This window comes from Paroedura picta, chromosome 8 (assembly GCF_049243985.1).
Source record: "Paroedura picta isolate Pp20150507F chromosome 8, Ppicta_v3.0, whole genome shotgun sequence".
Classification (NCBI taxonomy): Eukaryota; Metazoa; Chordata; class Lepidosauria; order Squamata; family Gekkonidae; genus Paroedura; species Paroedura picta.
The window spans coordinates 24609975-24631276 of NC_135376.1; the positions used below are offsets into that span (position 1 = coordinate 24609975).

The 21302-nt window shown below is 42.4% G+C and overlaps 1 long non-coding RNA gene across 1 annotated transcript in view; it reads right to left on the bottom strand.

Annotated features, from left to right (window-relative positions):
- Nucleotides 1–21302, bottom strand: part of LOC143842596 (uncharacterized) — a 58627-nt gene that overhangs the window by 9520 nt on the left and 27805 nt on the right. Inside the window, exon 2 of the long non-coding RNA XR_013233205.1 lies at nucleotides 20476–20536. This is a non-coding gene — a long non-coding RNA (uncharacterized LOC143842596). The remainder of the gene's footprint in view (nucleotides 1–20475; nucleotides 20537–21302) is intronic.

Genomic DNA, 21302 nt, shown 5'->3' on the forward strand with positions numbered 1-21302 from the left:
TATCAAGTGAACCTCAAAGAAGAGGCCATGGTACAGGAAAGGTGTCACGGCTGAAAAAGCCTGCCTCACCTCCACATGTGGGGCACAGAGAGCAGGGCTTGCGGAGAAGATCTCATCAGTAATGCTAAGCTGTCTGTTTTCAATGCTACAAATGGGCTTTCCTATAATGGCTCTGTGTTCTTGCTGTCAATTGTGACATAGTTTGGCTCTTTAAAAAGGGTGCAGACCACTGCTTAGAACTGCCAGGCTACAGCTGGCACCCTCCCCTCAAAGGAATTGGCGGGTGGGGCCAGGCATAATGGTATGAGGCCCGTGCAATGATGCCACCTCCCTGCTTCTTCCCAACAGCACCTCAGACAATGAGCCAGAAAGCCTGGCATCCCTTCTCCTGTCCTATAGCACAATAGTTCCAACAGTATTCTTTCAAGAACAGCTCAGTTTCTCATTTTATACTTTAAAAACAACAAAGTTAAAGAATGGAAGGGCTCAAATTAATTACCACCTGAACTGAGTTTGAAGAGGGGAGGGGGGAATACACTCATTTTCTTTACAAGGTAGCAGCAGTACCTGAAACAAATGAATTTCAGGAGGCAGCTGAAATGCAATGGCTATAAGGGAAAAATACCTAGTTTGCAGGATTGGCCTGCTCTGAGCTGGATTATTACATTTGAAGTTGAGAACTTGAAGAGCCGTATTATCATATTTTGATGATTCGTACGGAAGAATGAATATAAAAAGTGCTTAAAAACAAATGTATACTTAAAATTTTGGCAGCTAAGTCCTTCTTAGTTAACACTTCACAGAAATTACTTGTATGTACTTGACAACAGCATACATTTTTCATAACGCTGCTTGTTGTGTTCTCTAGCAAAATATAAAGAAGCAACAGCAAAAAGGAATCTGACAAAGATGACATGTTGGCAAGCTCACAGAACTTTTATTATTAGTCTGGGAAAGCTGAAAATATTGTCTAGGCTTGAAAGCTTGGGTCACATTGAAATCACCTCGCTCATTCACATAGTTTCCTTTGTTGTTGTTTTCAGAATCTTATATCTCCCCCCCCCCCCAATAACTATTACAAGCCTCTGTTTGAATCATTTTCTGGATAAAATGTAGAGACTGTGAGCTCCTTTATATCTTGGCATTTGTAGAAGTTGATCTAAAAAAAAACCCTGTCATCATAGTTGGCTAAAACTGCTTTTGGACTGCTTATTTGACTAAAAACATTTACAAATTCAGCCAAATATTTTCAAATGGATAGTGTCTCAATGGTAGAAGACCTCCAGGTTGAGTCCCGGGCATGCACAGAGAGAGAGACAGACACACACAGAGTAGATCACATAATATGTTGTTGTTGTTATGTGCGAAGTCGTGTCCGACCCATCACGACCCCATGGACAATGATCCTCCAGGCCTTCCTGTCCTCTACCATTCCCCGGAGTCCATTTAAGTTTGCAACACATAATATAGGTATAGGTAAAAGTCAACTGAAGTTAAATCCACCTCTTCCTCTAAAGACGTTAAGCTGGCCTCAAACAAGGTTATAGCCCTTCAAGCCATTGCCCTGGCCTGGTAGAATGCTTTGCCCAATGAGATCAGAGCCCTGTAGGACTTAAGCAGTTCCACAGGGCCTGGAAGACAGAGCTATTCCTTCGGGCCTATGGCTGAGACCCTGAAACAACATCGAAGTCTGCTGGCCAACCTGTCCAAAATTCAGCTAATAAACCCATCTCCATTTTTTTTCTGTTCCCAGAGGAAGGAGGTGACAGTTTTGAGGAGATTAGTTTCAAATTTTCAGAATTTTAAAATTTAAATTCCTAATTTGTATATTTATGTAGTATGTTTTCAATTGATGTGATCCTCCTTATGTTTTTGAGAAAGAATAGGATATAAATATAAAAATAAATAAATATTTATATATTTATGAAATGATTGCAGTTTTTCTATATGTGCAATCTTTTTTTTAGTCCCATTTTTTTTACCTAACCTGGAAACCTTCTCCTACTTGCCTTTCACTAGACAAGCATGTTCACTTTGCTAAAGAGAATAATGAAGTTACAGCCAGAAATTTATTTCCTAGTCAAATGGGGTGGGGGTGGGGGGGGTTGGGATGAGTTCAATGGTTTGATTTTCAAAGAAAAAGAAAATGAATTGGTCTTTTTTTTTTTTTGTCCTGTTTCATTCATATTCAATCAAATTACCCCTTCCTGAGGCACAGCATGAGTTTTATGGGAAGGTAAAAGACCTGGGATAAAAAGGAAAATTCCAAATCTCTGAGGCGAGTTGTTTCCTTGATTTCCTTTGCCATTTTTGAAGAAGCATTTTCTTAGGATCACATATTCCACTATTTTCACAATTGTTTCTCTTTGTTAAACTGACTTTAAAAGGACCACAAACTTCAGCTAGCTCATGCTTGAATCAAGACTGACAAATAAGACATCATACTTTGTGAACTGCTTTATGAACATTAGTTGATCCGAATAAAGACATTACTTCATAGATTATGCAAAATCTGTAAGTAATAAGTTGCAAGCATTATAGCATTCCTGCCCCCCCTTTCTGCAGGTATAATTTCTGCAATGTGATTAATGAGATACTTATCACAGTATATGTAATACAAGACATTTATTGCCTGCATTGTGATAACTATGAAATACAGCCATTTCAGTAGAAGAAAGTTGGCTCTTATACGCCACTTTTATCTACCCGGAGTCCCAAAGTGGCTTATAATCACCTCCACAACAGACACCCTGTGATGTGGGTGAGGCTGAGAAAGCCCTGATATCACTGCTCCATCAGAACAGCTTTATCGAGGCTGCGGCGAGCCCAAGGTCACCCAGCTGGCTGCATGTGGGCGGGTGCAGAATCAAACCTGGCTCACCAGATTAGAAGTCCCCACTCCTAACCACTACACCAAACTGGCTGCTACCATTATCAAACCTACATTTCTATGAATTGTATGTTCTTATGAATCTTATCACTATCTTCTCTCTAACTTCAGAGAGAAGCCTAGTTAGCCTATAGGAAAATCCAGCCCTGCAATCAGAACATCTCTATCAGTACTGTGACAAGTCCAGGGCCACCAGCTGGCTGCATGTGGGGGAGTGGGGAATCAAACCTAGCTCATGAGGTTAGAAGCTATTGCTCTTAACCACTACACCAAGCTGATTCTGTGTCAGCCCTGGCTAGTGCTCTGGATGGGAGACCATCAAGGAAGTCCAGGGCTGCTACCCAGAGGCAGGCAATGACAAGCCAGCTCTTGGTGTCTCTTGCCTTGAAAACCCTACTGGATCATCATAAATCAGCTGTGACTTGATGAGGAAAGAAATTTAAAATTGCAGCAGCTTCAGGCACGTTCCAAGGATTGAAGAGTCTTAGAAAACCAATGAACTCCCATGGCCAGTCTTTGATGGCATAGAGTTACAATCATCTGGTGCTGGCACAGTGCCAGAGGGTTTGGCAATTATGGTATCTCCAGATATGCTGACATATTTTCAGGATATGCTGGCATCTCTCCAAGTGACATTGTTGTAGGGCTTGCTGACCATTCTAAGCTCTTTAGAATGGCACCGATAGTGCTACGAATCATACCAGTCAGTCCAGATTTTCTTGTGTGTCTTCTTTTTATCCAGTGATTTATTTACACAATCAGATGTAGTTTAAAAAATGGTGCACTTCGATCTTGGACTCTTAAAGGTTGGCTATCATTCTATGAAAGATGTCAACACTGCACAGGTGAAACTTCATTGCCTAGTAGCTCTAAAATGCAACAAGTATTCAATTGAATTGTTTTTAATTAAAGCTAATTTGATCAGCTTAGGCAACTACTGGACCAAAGACACCTGCTGGGTGGCCCATCACCATCTTGCTGAAAATGGGGAAGAACTACCAGAGAACCATCAGAGTGATGACATTTGATGGAGCAAGTCATTTCCTTTATTAGCTTGATAGCTTTGCCTTTTGCTTTGTTCCTTACACATAAAATTGTCCGTGTTCCACTGGATATTTAGTCTTCCATGTGCTATATGGCATCAATGGTCTATAAATTAGCATCATCAGTTAGCAGGCAGCATTTTCCAAGGGAATGCTACTAGACTTTCTGTGTCTCTTAAAGAAACCCCATGACTATCAGTGCTCACTAGTCTCGTAATGAAACCCCACAACAGGCAGTGCTCAATAGTGAAACAAATGAATTAGAGACAGACATAGACACACCATGCACTCCATTCCCAAAATGGTATTATGAGTGAAATCAAGGGAAGAAATCAGTTTTTAATTGTAATGACTGCATATATTTGTTTCATTTCATTTATACCATGCCTTTCTCCACAATGGGGTTTGGATTAGATGACCCTGGAGGTCCCTTCCAACTCTATGATTCTATGAACCAGACCGGTCTGTGAATACAGGGGAGTGGGATTCATGTAAGTTCAAGGTTCATGATACCCTCACAAACGTCCATTTTTCAGGTTCATGCCCACATCTAGAGAAGAATTTTATGGACACCACAGGCCACCAAAAAGAGAAACTCTCCCTAGAAGCTAAAATGATTAAAATGAGAATATGGTACTTTGGTCACAGATTGCCAAGACAAGAGTCACTGGAAATGATAACACTAGAAAAGATTGAAGGCATCTCTCTCTCTGTGTATGCAAATACATGAAAACTAAAAATTAATTTATTCGTGTTTTGAGTAGATAAGCATCATATTGGTATTTATAGGTGATTCACTGATCCCTTTTATATCATTTATTTTGTCTAAAATAGTTATATGCTGCCTCTTCAGAGACCTATTTAACTCAAATAAAACAAGATGAAATTATAAAAAGTCATTGCTGTGGAGTGGTCTTTCTTGGTTCCCCACATGCATTACTTTTTAAACTTTTGTGTGGTTTCTCTTATTGCATTATTACACTGATATGATAAACAACAGTGAAGCCATTTGCCGATGAGGGTATATAAAAGGTAAAGGTATCCCCTGTGCAAACACCGAGTCAAGTCTGACCCTTAGGGTGACACCCTCTAACGTTTTCATGGTAGACTCAATACGGGGTAGTTTGCCAGTACCTTTCCCAGTCATTACCGTTTACCCCCCAGCAAGCTGGGTACTCATTTTACCGACCTCGGAAGGATGGAAGGCTGAGTCAACCTTGAGCCGGCTGCTGGGATTGAACTCCCAGCCTCATGGGCAGAGCTTTCAGACTGCATATCTGCTGCCTTACCACTCTGCGCCACAAGAGGCTCATTGCCACAAGAGGCTCATTGTATATAGGATGGCCAATATGTGACCTGGAGTTGGGTGTAAGATGTAGGAAGAAGGATAGCAGGTGCAACATATTCATCTGGCTTAAGGGGAGCTGCAAGGACTGCAGGGACTGCCAGGACTACAGAAGACACATTTCTGGCCAGTTTTTCCATGTCCAGCTTAAAAAGAAAATTCTGCTTTCCAGAAGGCTGGGGCTCAATAGTATGCAAGATAGATCCATTCTTAACACACACACTCTCCAATTTGAAAACAGCTTGATAATATTCCCAATATTTCTTCCTTAGAAGTACTGTTAACACAGATTTTCTTTTTGGTTACAATCTATAGTTAAACCCTTTTAAGTCCCATTGATTTCAGTTCTATTGACAAGTACATGCATTGTGACATGCCTTTAGACATGACCAAAGTTATCCCCTGACTTTTCCTTTGATTTGTACTTATTAAAGTATTGATGCATCTTTTGTGTATTTCAACTTCAGGTTTTGCTTTGAGTTCCAAAGAAGAACTCATTTAAAGACAGAAAGAAAAGGTTTAAATATACCTTTAAATATAAAATTTAGGAAGGTCTCAGCATCCAAATGTCTTTTATGTTTATTCTATAAAACCTTGAGGACCATGATGCATGCTTACTTGAAGGGGCCTTAAGATCTTTGTGTCCAAGTCACCTAAATAAACTTCTCCACCATAAGATTGCCAGCCTTCTGGTAGGGTGTATTGTTCTCTCTGAATTACAATGATCTTCAGAGATCAGATTCCCCAGAAATGGCAGTTTCAGATGGCTGATGCACACTTACTTGAAGGGGCCTTAAGATCTTTGTGTCCAAGTCACCGAAAGAAACGTCTCCACCCTAAGATTACCAGCCTTCCAGTAGGGTGTATTGTTCTCTCTGAATTACAATGATCTTCAGAGATCAGATTCCCCAGAAATAGCAGTTTCAGACGGCTAACTATGGCTTCATATCTCTGATGAGTTTTCTTCACTCACTCCACCTTCCTAAGGCACTACCCCAAAATCTCCAGGAGTTTCCCTAGTCACAGTTGGCAGGCCTATGTACACTCACATAGGTAAGTTCTGGGTAGGGATGGGCAAGAACCAGAAAAATGTGGTTTGGTTCATGAGGTGTGCAGTTCGCAATTCATGGACTATCACAAACTTTTTGGTGCTAGATGAACCAGTTTCTGCAGGTCATAACACAGTAGAACACCTTATATCCCCCCTCCCCGATCTCCAGCTGATTCTTTTTTACATGCCCATCACAACTGGTGATGATCGGATTTACAGGGTCTGAGTTACAGCCCCCACCCCCAAGAAGGTGACCCATCCTCCGTTGTTTCCAAAGGACTAAAGTCAAACCAGAGAATCTCAGTACACAATAAAATGGGGAGGTGTTTTTGCAAGCCCAGCAGAACCAGTTCCACTGCAGATCCAACAAGACTGAGGTCAAGCCAGGATGGGGGACCTCACCCTGCCTCCTGCTTCTTTACAATCTACCCAAGTTAGGGGTAGATTACATTCCCAGTTACAGAGCCTTCAAAACAGGACTTCTCAGTACCTTCTCTGGAAAAGAGAGATGCAGTAACAAAAGCATATGAAATGGCTCAGTGACACCAAACTTACAGGGAAACTTCATCCAGCCAAACATTGGAAGTAAGGCAAACATCCCCTCTACACTCACAGCCAGCTCCACAAGTCGCCAAAGGCATGATAGTGTAGTGAGTACCCCAGTCCCACCAGAGCAAAGGAAATCAGAATTTCCTACTTAAAGTAATCACTTTACAGCCACAACAGAATGGCAAACATCTGACAGGAGTTCCTCAAAATTACAGCTTGATGGGCCCCACTAGACCAGTGGAAATAAGAATTTCCATTTAAGGTACACATGAGGTGGGTATTGTGTTATGAGGTAGATGTTTTTTCATAGGTATTGGGCAAGGGAACCCACCCCCACTCAGCAGAGGCAGCCATCCTCCCACCTAAACACTAAGGCCATAGGTCACATCACCCATAGAGGAGGTGGAATGGGGAAGAGGCAGGGGAACCACAGGAGGACAGGATCGTACCCCATGAGGCCCAGCAGAGGAGATCTCAGGAGACTTGCTGAGGTAGTGCCTCACCATCACCTCTGCCAAGGCACACCCGGCATCCCTGCCATTGCTTGTTCCTGCCTCCTTGTTCACTACTGTTAACACAGAATTGAATCCAGCAGCACCTTAAAAACAAATTTTTTCCAGTGTATGTGCCTTTGTGACAAAATTAATTTTGTCAGATACAGAGGCTTGTTGACTTATGGAAGCTTATTCTCAGGGAAAAAAAATCTTGGTCTTTTAAGGCAGGGGTAGTCAACCTGTGCTCCTCCAGATGTCCATGGACTACAATTCCCATGGGCTGGCAGGGGCTCATGGGAATTGTAGTCCATGGACATCTGGAGGACCACATGTTGACTACCCATGCCTTAAGGTGCTGTTGGGTTTAAATTTTGTTCTTTTTTTTAAAAAGTACAAGAGGTTTGCTCATTTCTATTCTCTTTGCTGGCACTAACAGAACATGATACTTAGAGGAACAGAATTACATAAGGAAGAGTTTTATGTAGATAGCATCCACTCCTCATAGCCCGCACTGTCAGGCACAATAGAGTGGAAGAGACACATACCTAAAGAGCCAACTTGGTGTAGTGGTTAAGAGCGGTGGCTTCTGTTCTGAAGAACTCCTCCTCCACATGCAGCCATCTGGGTGACTTTGGGCCAGCCACAGTTCTCTCAGAATTCTCTCAGCCTCATCTAACTCACAGGCTGTCTGGGGTTGAGGGAGGAAGTGTAGGCAATTGTAATAAAAAGTGACACACACAAAAAAACAGCTCTTCTTTTCTTCTCTGAATGCATATCAGGGGAGCCCTGTTATATGGCTTTTGCATTCTTTGACCTCCCCGGTGCCCCACAAATCAGGAAAACAAGAGCTTTTTTCTTAGTTTAAAAAGTTTCTTCCTCTCCCCCGACCATCCTGACTTCTCTACTCAAAATTCCGGGCACTGTGCAGAGATTTCATAGCAGATGTGCGGGGTCCCCTGAACAATGGGGAATGGGACTGCTACTCCTCTCGGTATCCAAAGCATGCCCCTACTTCCCACCAGACACAAAAATTCCAGTTTATACCATCTAGGTGACAGTACTGATTTGTACAACATGCAATTGAAATGGATATATATAGCTATAGACGTACAGATACTTGTTTCCACAAAAACAGCCAGAAGAAAAGGATTCTATGTATGCAGTGGAAACTTTCAAGTACTAAAGAAAAGGGAAGTTTGACTTACTTAATAAACATGTGTTAGAAATATCATTTGGGTCTCAAGCCTGAGCCACCCTCTCCCTTTTCCCAAATTGCCTCTTTCATATGGATACGGAGCTGACCTTGCAGAGGATTTTTTAGGCGACTGGTGAGCAGGGTCAGGCAGTGCCCGTGCCACCTCTCAACTTTCCCCTACGTATAACCCAGTTATATCTTTTTACTATCTCTGCTGGACACCACACCTTTCTGTAATTATAAATGCCTGCTTTCTGTCACTTCAAAGCCTTCCCAGCACTGGGAGTCTTTCTTCAAAGACTTTACGCCGCTGAAGAACCTCTGTCATTGACAGGAGGTCCCTCTTTGAAGTGTTTTTTTCCCATGCCACTTATTGATTTTTACCTCTTTTTAACGGATGTTCAGATTAGAAAATATTTCACTATGTTTGAAAATGTGAATATCTTTATGTTGTCGAGGAAGCTACCTCTTTGAAGAAACAACAGTGCCGCAGCCGCGTCTCTGTATAAAGAGACCGGCTATATCTGGCAAATCTCTGATGTACCTATAAGCTGCTTCTTTTGGAAACTCCCCGAATGTTCATTTCTGTTCCCTTTGCTGGCACTATCTGAACAATGCACTTGCACGTGAGAAGAGTCTAACTACATGAGACAGGCAAGGCTGTAAGGATCCTGTCCACATGCACTCAGAGGAATCCTGTGGGAAATACTGTGCCTCCTGGCTGAGCTATGTATGGGAATATTGTCATAGGGCCAACTACATTTTGTACTTAGTCAGCAGACTGTTCTAATGGTACTGCAATGGGGAGGGGGCGTATTTTTTACCAAGCTTCGAAATCCTTTCCTTTATTGATAACCAGGGGCAAAGCCTGTTGCGCCCAGGAATACAACGGGCACTAGCACTTATACCTGCACTGTGACCTTCCTGGATTCTGGCCCCCCTCCCCCTGCTTTCGGCTCAGTCTTGAGAGCCATGGTGGTGAAGTGGCTAAAGTGTAGCAAACTCTAATCTTAAGAACTGGGTTTGATTCCTGATTCCTCCTCTGTATGCAGCCAGCTGGGTTGCCAACTTCCAGGTGGAGGCCTGGAAACCTTCAGGGAGAAGAGAGAGAGAAAGAGAGAAAGAGAGAGAGAGAAAGAGAAAGAGAAAGAGAGAGAGAAAGAGAGAGAGAAAGAGAGAGAGAAAGAGAGAGAGAAAGAGAGAGAAAGAGAGAAAGAGAGAGAGAGAGAAAGAAAGAAAGAAAGAAAGAAAGAAAGAAAGAAAGAAAGAAAGAAAGAAAGAAGGGGGAGGGAGGGTAGAGGGAAGGAAGGTATTAGTTCTCCCAAAGAAAACAGCTGCTTTGGAGGGGCAATGGCCCTCCTACCCCCAACCCCCATACAACAGTGTCTATATAGATCACCACTGTCCCTACCTTCCCATCCAACCCCACAAAGGCCAGCTGAGCAGGCTGTGGAGGGGTGGGCATCTACCTTTCTACCCCCCCATGTCTTCTAAAGCTGGGCCAGAAAGACTGGAGGGGGGGCTGCCTCCTTCTCCCCCCTCCACATTTCCCAAAGGCTTGGTCAGGCAGGAAATGGCTGTAGGGAGTGGGGGGGGGGACTGCCTCATTCGTTCCCCTTCTCCCACACCTCCCAAAGACTGGGTAGGCAAGGCACTGGGGGGGGGGTGCCTGTTTTCAACCCACCCCCGCATCTACCAAAGGCCAGGCTGCTCCAGGAAGACCATAGGGGATGGGCTGACTCCTTCCCACCCATCTCCATCACCCAAATTGCAAGCCAAGCAGGGAAGGCTGTGTGTGTGTGTGGGGGGGGGGGCTACCTCCTTCTCACCCACCCCACATATCCCAAATGCTGGGCCAGGCTGTGAGGGAAGGCTGTGGGGGGCTGCCTCCTTCCTACCCCCCACATCTCCCAAAAGAAAGGCTAGAAAGGTATGGCTGGCGGGGCTGCCTCCTTCCCATCCCATCACATCTCCCAAGGGTCAAACTAGATGGGGAAGGCTGCTGGATCCCAACAGCTCCTCTGAGGAGACCAAGGGTGGGAAAAAGCAGAGCTTGCTTCAATGGCCAGCTGCAGAACAAATGAGAGATGTGAGCCCAGTTCCTATTAGGGAGAACTCCTCAGAGGAAAAGCATTGCCAGAATCTTCCATTTTCACTCAAGTCTCAGCTGGATGAAAGCTTAGCTCAGCCAGATGTTCAACAGGCAGAGACCTCTGACCAGCAGGAGGGATTGGAGCTGCAGACAAACCAGAGCTTAGATTCCAAAGTTGTTGCAGGAGCTCCTCATTCCACCGCCTATCCTCCAGCTGCAGCTCCCTGCCTTGTCAGCACACCTGACTCACCTGAGCCAATTAGGCAATGTGCTGGAAGAGACCTCCAGTCAAAAAGGCAGCACACAATGTTAGCAAGACAGTTGCTGACTGCAGAAGACTAGGGGTTAGCACAGAGTGAGGACTGAGAGGCTGCTCAGTCCTATATTAATTTGATGCTGGGAGGTCTACGCTGTGTACACTATCTATGACCTGCTCCTTCTGTTGATGCCCTTGGACTGCTTGAAGGAATGACTCATTGGACTGTGTTAAGATATTCATTGCATCCTGTCTGTCCCTTGGCTTTCTGTTTTTGAAATACTTATTATCTCTGCCTCCCTTGCAGCTCATTGTGCTTCCTTCTAGCAGAGATCTGAAACCAATACAGGAGGTATAGGAAGTAGCTGGCTTTCCTCCCTTGCTTAAGCGAGATGGAGGGTGGAAAGAGGCTGAGAATGAAGCAATTTACCAGCAGAAAGGCCTTTCAGAGAGGCCAGAACTTCTTCTACCCAACAAGCAACAAGAAGAAGATAGATAAGCCCCATGACTGGCCCTCATTGGCAGAGTGCTATCTTTCTCCTGGCTGCACACTCCTAGGGAGGGTCAATCAGGTAGGGATTGAGTTGTCTCCATGCAATTTGAACTAATTGGCCATCACTGGCAGATTGTAATTTGAATTGATTGGCCCTCATTGACATTGTACAATTTGCACTGATTGTCCCTCATTGGCAGACTATTCTCTCCCTATTGAGTGGACTCTCCCAGGGAGGTCAATCAATTGGGGATTGAGTCTGCAAGCAAATTGAACTGATTGGCCCTCATTGACAGTGCAATTTGCACTGCTTGGCCCACACTGGCAGAGTAGTATCTCTCTATTGGCAGCATACCCCCAATACCAATCAGGTAAGGAGTGAGTTGGCTTCATGTAACTTCAACTTTATAATATTTAGTGATAAACTCCTTAAACAGACGGTCTTGAGCAATACAATAAAATCACAGTACAGATATCAGCAAGTTATACAGGATGGTATAGGATGTTAAAACAAAGATTACATGATAAATCAAAATTGCGCTTTTAATAAATTTAGAAGAAGAGTTGATTCTTATATGCTGCTTTTCTCTACCCGAAGGAGTCTCAAAGCGGCCTACAATCACCTTCCCTTTCCTCTCCCTACAACAGACACCCTGTGAGGGAGGTGAGGCTGGGAGAGCTCTGATAACACTGCTCGGTCAGAACAGTTTTATCAGTGCTATGGTGAGCCCAAGGTCACTCAGCTAGCTGCATGTGGGGGAGTGCAGAATTGAACCCGGCACACCACATTAGAAGTCCTCACTCCTAACCACTACACCAAACTGGCTCTCAATTATATTGGACTGTTTTGATGGTACTGATGACTTTACAATCATTCACATGCATAATATTTGAACAAATGGCACTGCTGTTGTAAATATTCCTGTAAAATGAACACAGCTCTGACTATGGAGGTCAATAACTAAAAATAGTTACAGCCCTCTAAATCCATAAATTCAATGGAATGCTTAGGATGTAAGTCTCTTTAGGATGTCACTACTTGATGGATAACTGTGTACTGTATATTCCATGACAAGCATATACCAAGACTGGCTGGGCCCGTTAGCCCTAAATCTCTCCCTACATTGCTTCATTCAGACTTATCCCTATAGGGGAGAGTGAAAAAATCAGAAAAGAGATATAAATTGGGAGGCTTTGCAGATGATTTGGTCTTAACTATGGAGGAGCCTTTAATGAAGTTGAAATACCAATGGATAAACTGAAAGAATTTGGTACATTAGTAGGCTTAAAAATCAATACAGAGAAAACAAAGATATTAACAAAAACATGAATTCACAAGAAGATATGGAATTGCTGAATAAGGTTTGTTTTAAGTTTGAAAATAAGGTTAAATACATGGGTATTATGATGTCAAATATGAATTGTATGTTATTTCAGAATAATTATGTGAAGGTATGAAATGAAGTGAAAAAGACATGTTAAGATGGGAGAAAATGCAATTGTCATTATTGGGCAGAATTTCTGCAATTAAGTTGAATGTTTTATTCAGATTATTCAGATTTTGGATGTACTGTTTAAACAATGGCAAGAAGATGTTTCTAAATTTGTATGGCAGCGGGAAAAACAAGAAGAGTAAAATTTAAAGTATTACAAGATGAAAAGGAAAGAGGTAGATTGGGTTTACTTGATTTGGCTGGTTGTATAGTTTGGATGAAAGAGTGGGTTGTGTTGAAGAATTGATGGTTATTGGATTTAGAAGGACATGATTTGAGATATGAGTGGCATGGCTATCTGTGGTATGCTAAAACTAAAATTAATGTAGAATTTTTAAAAATCATTTTATTAGGCATGCCATTTTCAGAATAAGGAATTAAAACAATCACCTTTGTGGATGTACAAATGATGAATATATTATTGTTAAGATGTATATACTCTTATTGAAACCTAAGAGTTTGGGGTATATTTCCAAAACCCCTATCTCTAAGTCATTGAAGAAGAGAGAGGGCAAGTGCATTTAATTAAGATACCTTGCTTCTTTCTGCTGACTGGTTGCCAAGGTTGTATGATGCTCAAATAAAGCTATGTTCTGTTTTTTTTTATTGCATATTGTATTGGTCTGCCCATTCCCTGAATGCATGTGCATGCAGTCTGTTAGTGAACCCATGACTGCACCATTTTACAGTGGTTTGAATACGATGCAGTGGGGAACATGCACAGAACAGAGAAACCATTGTACTGAAAGGAAACTTTCATTTGCTTTTATATAGCTGAAATTATTAGGAATCGTTCAGCACTCTGCTTGATTGATTTTGCAGCATTTTTTAAAAATGTGTGCTGCACTTATAATTTATATTTATCCATATCAACCCATATTTAGTTGTTCATCAATCAGAACAATCGCATGGGGTTGGAACTCATAGATCTAATGGCAGCATTTTCCTGTGATCCAAATCAATGTAAAACTCTTTAAAGAAAAAATAACACCATCCTATTAGTAGAGCAGAGCTGCAGAACCTAATTCAGAGTCATGAACCTGTTACAAAAGGTCAACTATCATTTCACTAACATGCTTTCATTCTGGAGCACTTTTATGAATACCAGTATCAATACTGATGCTGAAGGAGGAGAATAAATATCTTATCGCTGATGTTCAGATTGCATCCACTGTAGGATCAACCCATAAACTCACAGAGCATGCATGTATCCAAAAGTTTGCCTCTTTCTTTTTCTCCTCTTAATATTAAAGGAAAGTTCTGCTGACATCCCAATCGCATGGAGAAAAATAAGTGCATCTTTTTTGCATAAATTTATGTATTTCAAAGGCTACTGCATCAAAGCAAATAAGATGACTAATGACAAAGGAAACAACTTTAGTTCTCTGTTTCATCAGTTCTTAAAACTGCTTTTTGCAATGTGCAAACTTTAGATGGATTTATGCAAATACCCCCCCTCCCCAAGTGTTACATTGGCACATGGCAATGTAGGTGCCATGTGATAAGTGATCCACATTCTGATAATGAGAAGTCATCTTCAGATTTGGAAGAGCCAGGATCAATTCACGATTCAGTCATAAAATCCACCAGATACTCATGGTCGATTACAATAACCTTTACCTTGTTTGAGATAAAATGAACTCCAGACAATTATGAAATTTTAGCTGTGAACATATCACTCTATTCATGATATGAACCTGACTTCAGGTAATCTTTTCATTTTGTCTGGCATATATGTATACCAGCAACTTAAGCCCTGGTTGAATTCTCCTTCATATCTATGTTCCTCAAGCTTATGACAGACTGTTTGTTTGTTTTTTCTTTTCCATTTTATAAAGTATCATCATATATGTGCTTATATATTCTCCATGTCTCTCATTTGTCTATCTTGGGTGATGTTTTTTTTGACACAGCCCCCTGCTGCCTGGGTGGCAGGCGTTCCATGGGGAGTAGGATTATTTTTCCACCATATTGGGGGGTTTTGTGTATTATTTTTATGTAGTTGTAATGGTTTTTTTTTACTGTGGTTATTATTATGGGACATTTTGTATTGTAACCTGCCATGAGCCAGTACACCGAGAGTGGTGGGTAAGAAATATAATATAAATATAATAATAATAATTTGAAAACAACAGAAGTGAATATTTTACAACCAGTTTCATAGCTGCTCTAGACATTAGGAGTATGTGGATGAGATTAGATGCCAGCCAATCAGCACTACTGAATGCTAGCATTCCCCAAATGAAACTGGAAGATTTTATAAAGCTGCAGAATTGGCTTTCTTTTAAGATAAAGGCATGCTTAACCAAATGCAGATATTTCTAAACCACTTCTACCATTTTACAGATGTTACCACGCATTTGTCCCCAAGATAACAATACACTGTCATTTGCCATTTGCATCGAACCTTTAAGATTCAGCAGAAAAGATATAACAAACATAGGCGGTTTCTTCATTGCTGGGGCAAAAATATGGAAGGGAAGAATTTTAATTTCGTCTTTGCGTTTCTCACATCATTTGCACAAAAAAAGGCTTGAATGCAGAGAAGTATTCTTTTTTCTTCTGAGAGTGACAATTTGAAATAAAAGTTCAGAAGCAGGACTGATATTGCTTTAGGCCAGATAAAACAGCAGGAGCTACTGAAATAGGAACCTTATAACAGCACTGGGGTACTCTTAACATAATTCCCCTTTCTTTGGGAGCAATTCAGTCATTTGAAGTACTTATTTATATAGTAACAGGAAGGAAGACATAAAAATGGTGGTGCGCTTGGTTCTTAACTACTAATTTAGTTCAATTCAATAATAACTGAATCTAATCTGAGAACACAAAACATAGACATTCTAATTCCATCCCTCCATTTGTCTATTTATTTGCCTAGCCACCATGAAGTTTTGGTGGTCTGAGATGAGTAACAGTATAGGATTTGTTTGTTTTTTAATGTGTCAACTCAATTTCATTTCAATTGCACCATTAATTCATCTGCCTTCCTTTACTGCCTGCTATCCTCAGAACCGAAATTAGGGTAAATTAAAGTCTTAGTGATGATTCCAAGTTATGTTCAAGTTCCATTTTGGTAAACTGTTGACTAATTCACACATGAAAATGATTCTTCCAACAGCTGTACGGTGCTGGTGGAGTACAGGGACTGCATGGAGAAATGTAGTCCATGCACTGGACTCCACATATAATGTTTATCCTGTAGTTTCGCGTGTCTCTTTCAAACACAAGCAGTATCCCTGTAGTGTCACTCAAAATGCCTCAGTGAGTGTCATTACAGAATCATGGGGGCTACTCCATTCAGCGTGCTTGCCAAAACCTTTACCGTGGAACTTGTCTGCCGAATTTGATCAGTCATGAATGATCATCAGCATAGCACATCAAAATGAAATCACTGTTGCTGCCTTTCTGGCACCATCTTCTTTACGTATTTATTTCTTCAGCTGCTGGAACACATTGCTAGTTGTGCATCCTGGAGAACAGCCACTGATCTCTGAGATCAGCCCCTCCTCTTTGAACCAAGCGGTTTGATCATCTCTGTTTGCCCTACCCCTTCTGGGGGAAGGGATCAAATTAGCCCTTCCTGAAATCTCCATGAAAAGATGCTTCTAGCCTTGTAAACCTCCAGCCTCCTCCTTCTCTTCGGGTGCCACCTTTCTAGCTGGAGTGGAGGAAGCCTGGTTGTCCCCCTGTATCTAGCCAAGCCTTCTGTGAGCATTTCTAAAGCCTTGCTGGGGGAAATGAGGCTGGAAAGCAGTTGGACTTTATTTTTTTTAAATTATTTAATTATAATTTGATTTATACCAAACCACTCCTGAACTGGCTCACAGTGGCTAACAAGAGACAAAACCCCACAATATACCCCCCCCCCAAAAAAAAGAACAAACATCCAAACAATCAATACAATAAAAACAAGATAAATCAGAAAAATTGGCAGCAGGCTAAAAACCCCAACCCAACCCTGCTCACAGAGAATGCAAAGATGCCTTGGGGGGTTAATAGGGGGTAGCCATATCTTACTTGGTCAGGAGGGGGGAGCCCAGCCCTGGCCTCATCCATAGACCTTACTTCCCTGCACCTGACTGTTCTTTCCCAAGACTGTTCTTTCAAAACTACAGATGAAGGAAAATACAAACACAGTCCTCATGTCAAACATAGTCAGCTTGTCCAGAATTGCAGCTGCTGTAGTATATTTTGAATAATTATTATTTTATACAGTGTCATCATTGTGCTGGGATATGAATGCAAAACCACTCCTGCTGGTATTTAGGCAGAAACATGTATGTATTGCAGGGGTAGTCAACCTGTGGTTCTCCAGATGTTCATGGACTACAATTCCCATGAGTCCCTGCCAGCAAACACTGGTACCGGTCCATAGATCAGTCAGTACCGGGCCGCAGCTCCTCCTCCTTCTCCTCCCTGGCTGCTGCCTCGGGAGCTGCCCTGCCACTCTGCCGCCGGCTCACCTTTGGTGCTCTCCAGCAGCCGCCATGCTGCTGGCAGCGCCCCCCAGCGGATGGTGGGAAGTCAGGGGCTCCGGCGGGAAAGCAAGTGGAACAGGGGCTCAGGTGGCGGCATCCCTCAGCAAAAGACTACCCCCCCCGAGCCTCAGTAAAATTGTCAGGCATTGACCGGTCCCCAGTGATAAAAAGGTTGGGGACCACTGACTTAGATGAACCCTGAACAGTAGGATTTTAAAAAAATGCAGCATTTATTCATTGATATGATTTACAAGGAGGAGGAGAGTGCAAAAGTTGGCTTGAAACTCAACATCAAGAAAACGAAGATCATGGCATCCGGCCCTCTCAATTCCTGGCAAATAGATGGGGAGGAAATGGAGATAGTGACAGATTTTATTTTCCTGGGCTCCAAGATCACTGCAGATGGGGACTGCAGCAAAGAAATTAAAAGATGCTTGCTCCTGGGGAGGAAAGCTATGGCAAATCTAGACAGCATCCTAAAAAGCAGAGACATCACCCTGCCAACAAAAGTGCGTTTAGTCAAGGCTATGGTCTTCCCAGTTGCCATGTATGGCTGCGAAAGTTGGACCATAAGGAACGCTGAGCGTCAAGGAATTGAGGCTTTTGAACTCTGGTGCTGGAGAAGACTCTTGCGAGTCCCTTGGATTGCAAGGCGAACAAACCGGTCAGTCCTAGAGGAGATCAGCCCTGACTGCTCCTTAGAAGGCCAGATCCTGAAGATGAAACTCAGATACTTTGGCCACCTCATGAGAAGGAAGGACTCCCTGGAGAAGAGCCTAATGCTGGGAGCGATTGAGGGCAAAAGAAGAAGGGGACGACAGAGAACGAGGTGCCTGGATGGAGTCACTGAAGCAGTAGGTGCAAACTTAAATGGAATGGTAGAGGACAGGAAGGCCTGGAGGATCATTGTCCATGGGGTAGCAATGGGTCGGACACGACTTCGCACCTAACAACAACAATGATTTACAAATGATTGGTCCATCTAAGACATTCCTACCAAATCAAACAGTGGTGCAAAACAGAGGAGGAAAGTTGAACTTGATCAGGTTATGTGAAAAAGCTCATGCAGAAAAAGCCAGCTGTGCTGTACTGCATTTTTATGCAGGAATACAGTGAACCAACCTGCCAAACAATACAGCAAAGAAACAGCTTCTTCCTCATCACCAGTGGACAAGAGGTAACTGAACAGACCAACTAGTGTTTGAGCAGCCCCCAGTTACAAGCATGCCCCTCTTTTCTTATGAAATGCTGTGTGATATGTAAGCAATCTGCTCAGCTGCATGGACAGCTGTCTACTCTGAGGCCCCTTTTATGTGGGCTCTTAGTCCCACTTTGGTTTCTGAAGGCCAATAGATTTGTTGAAGGATGAAATGCTGTTTTTGTACCATTAGCAAAGCCCTTAATCTGGGCTTTCCAAGATCTAGGATGGGTATTTTTTGAGTTGTGGTGGTGTTTGTTGCTGTTGTCATAAATGTGTATGAAACATGTGTACCTGCAGAATCCTATGGGTTTGAAGGCCATGTATGAAAGGGGCCCTAAATCATCTTCCAACTGACACTTTATGCTATGTCTGTGGGTATTTGACCACTGATGCAAATGAGGGCTTCTGCCAGCCAAGGAACTAACCAATCAAAAGAACCTGATCGCTCTGCTTAGGGCCAATCGGATTGCTCTGCTTAGAGCCAATCAGAGGCAGCAGCTGCCTGCCTGAGAGGTATAGAAGTGCTTGAGTTTGCCTGTCTTTCTCTGTTCAGTAGTTGTAGTCTGTTGCTGGAGTTGCTAAATAAAGAGAAATGTTCTGAAAAATTGGAGTCTGTAATCACTGAACCCACAAACTTAATACTTTCTAATACATCTTATTAGAATGGGGTTGCCAGCTCTGGGTTGGGAAATACCTGGGAACTTTGGGGTGGAGCCAGGAGAGGGCAGGATTTGGGTGGAGAGGGACCTCAATGAAGTTTAGTTTAAACTGCCCTTTATCAGATATTTTTGCTGAGACCCCAGAGTGCCCTTGTCAATGAGTGAATCACTGTTTTTGTTGGATTTCTCCCACAATTGCGGGTTGTGGAAGTTTCTCCTCAAGCAAAAACATCTGAGAAATTTTAGGAGAATCAAAAGAAATTTCAGAAAGACTAAAAACATTTTTCAGTTGAGGAAGAAGGTCTGCACATTCATACTTTTAGTGTATTTAATTTGTTGAAGATATAGGTGTGTGTGTGTTTTGAACGTGATCTGTTGGCACTGCCATTTGAAAAACGTCCACATTTTAAGTTCCATCAAGAAATAAGAAGCCTGAATATGGCAATTTCCTCTCTGACCACCATTGATTTCAAGAAAGGAGAGTACTCTGTGGCCTTTTCTCCCAGCTTTCTGTTCTCCCCCCACACCCCGCCTTTTCAAACTATTATCTTTGTGGGATTAATGATACTGTAGGGTCAGTGTCTGAACATATTATACTCCAATTTAATTTTGCTGCATCACAAAAAAATGCTTGTTCAGTAATGTTTCTAAACACACAGGCTGGATAAAGTTATTTCCATCAATAAGCTAATTATACTCATCCAATTTTAACTTTCACACTTTCATGAGAGCTTGGATTAAGTCTCCTTTACTATGTCAGCTTTTATACAATACAGTCATTAAATTCAGCCATAAGCCTAGATGCAAATGCAGCTAAAATGAAGTTGAAAAGCAAAAGAAAACCATAACAACATAAGAGACTGCCAGATCAGAACCAGAGTGGTTTAGTATCTTTCTTTCCAGATGGTACCTCAAGAAAACTCACAAGCAAGGCATAAAGACAACATTCTTCCCCAGTAGCTGATATTCAGTGGCAAAATATTCGGCTAGGCAGACAAGCAAACCATGTATTTCAGCCCAGTACAGAAATAACCAGTCCTGCTGGAATGGAACAGTAAAATTAGGATGATAGTTCGCCCTCCTGCCAGAACAATGTCTGAGAATCAGGCCTTAGAAGCATTGTTTACTGCCTCCAACATAGCTAAGGGCATTTCCGCACATTGGTAAAAATAGCATTATGCTAGCTGAATGGTGTAACGTTAAATATAATTTTGCCTCCCAGCCCCTCCTCACCTTTTTGATGTCTCGTTCTTCTCTGCTGCCTTTTCACGCTTCTCACCTTCCACAAGTGCTGCTGGAAATGATAGATGGGAGCAACACGGTTTATACATGACTGTCTTATGCCTGTCAATCAAGCCAGGCAGCCAATCCCCTTTCTTCATGCTTTAAAGTAGCGATCCCCAACCTGTGGGCTGCGGACCACATGTGGTCCTTCGACTAATTGGAGGTGGGTCGTGAAGAACGCCTCCCCCCCCCCCGGCCCTTTACAACACACTTCGGGTATCATTGTCTCCCATCACTCCCAGATGGGACTATCTCATTGCAGAGAAACAAGCTCAGGGTTCCCATTGATTTGTCATTGTCATGAGTTAAAATTTCCATGAAAATAAAATGTTCCTTATGTTCATTTTTGTGCCCTGTCTGTATCTTATTTTGAAGGGATGTTTAAACATTACCATAGCGATCAGAGAGCGTTAGGGCAGTGGTTGAGAGTAGAGGAGTAAACTACCCCCCCCCCCACCGGGCCTCAGTAAAATTGTCAAGCGTTGAGTGGTCCCTGGTGATAAAAAGGTTGGGGACCACTGCTTTAAAGGTCCTGTGATGCCCGCTAATATTTTAAAATGCATACTTCTCTGTTGCTATGCATATAGCGCTTTTGGAATGCTGCCCCTTATGGAATCGCGAGTCTTGATGATTTAAAATATTAATCTCGTTCCCAATTTTTTTTTTGGGGGGGGGGGCTTTAAAGAGGCATGCTTTGTGCTATAACATTGGAGGGATTATTTCTGGCGTGCTTGTCTGCTATTAGATATGATAGGCACTTTTAAAAGATGTTCCTG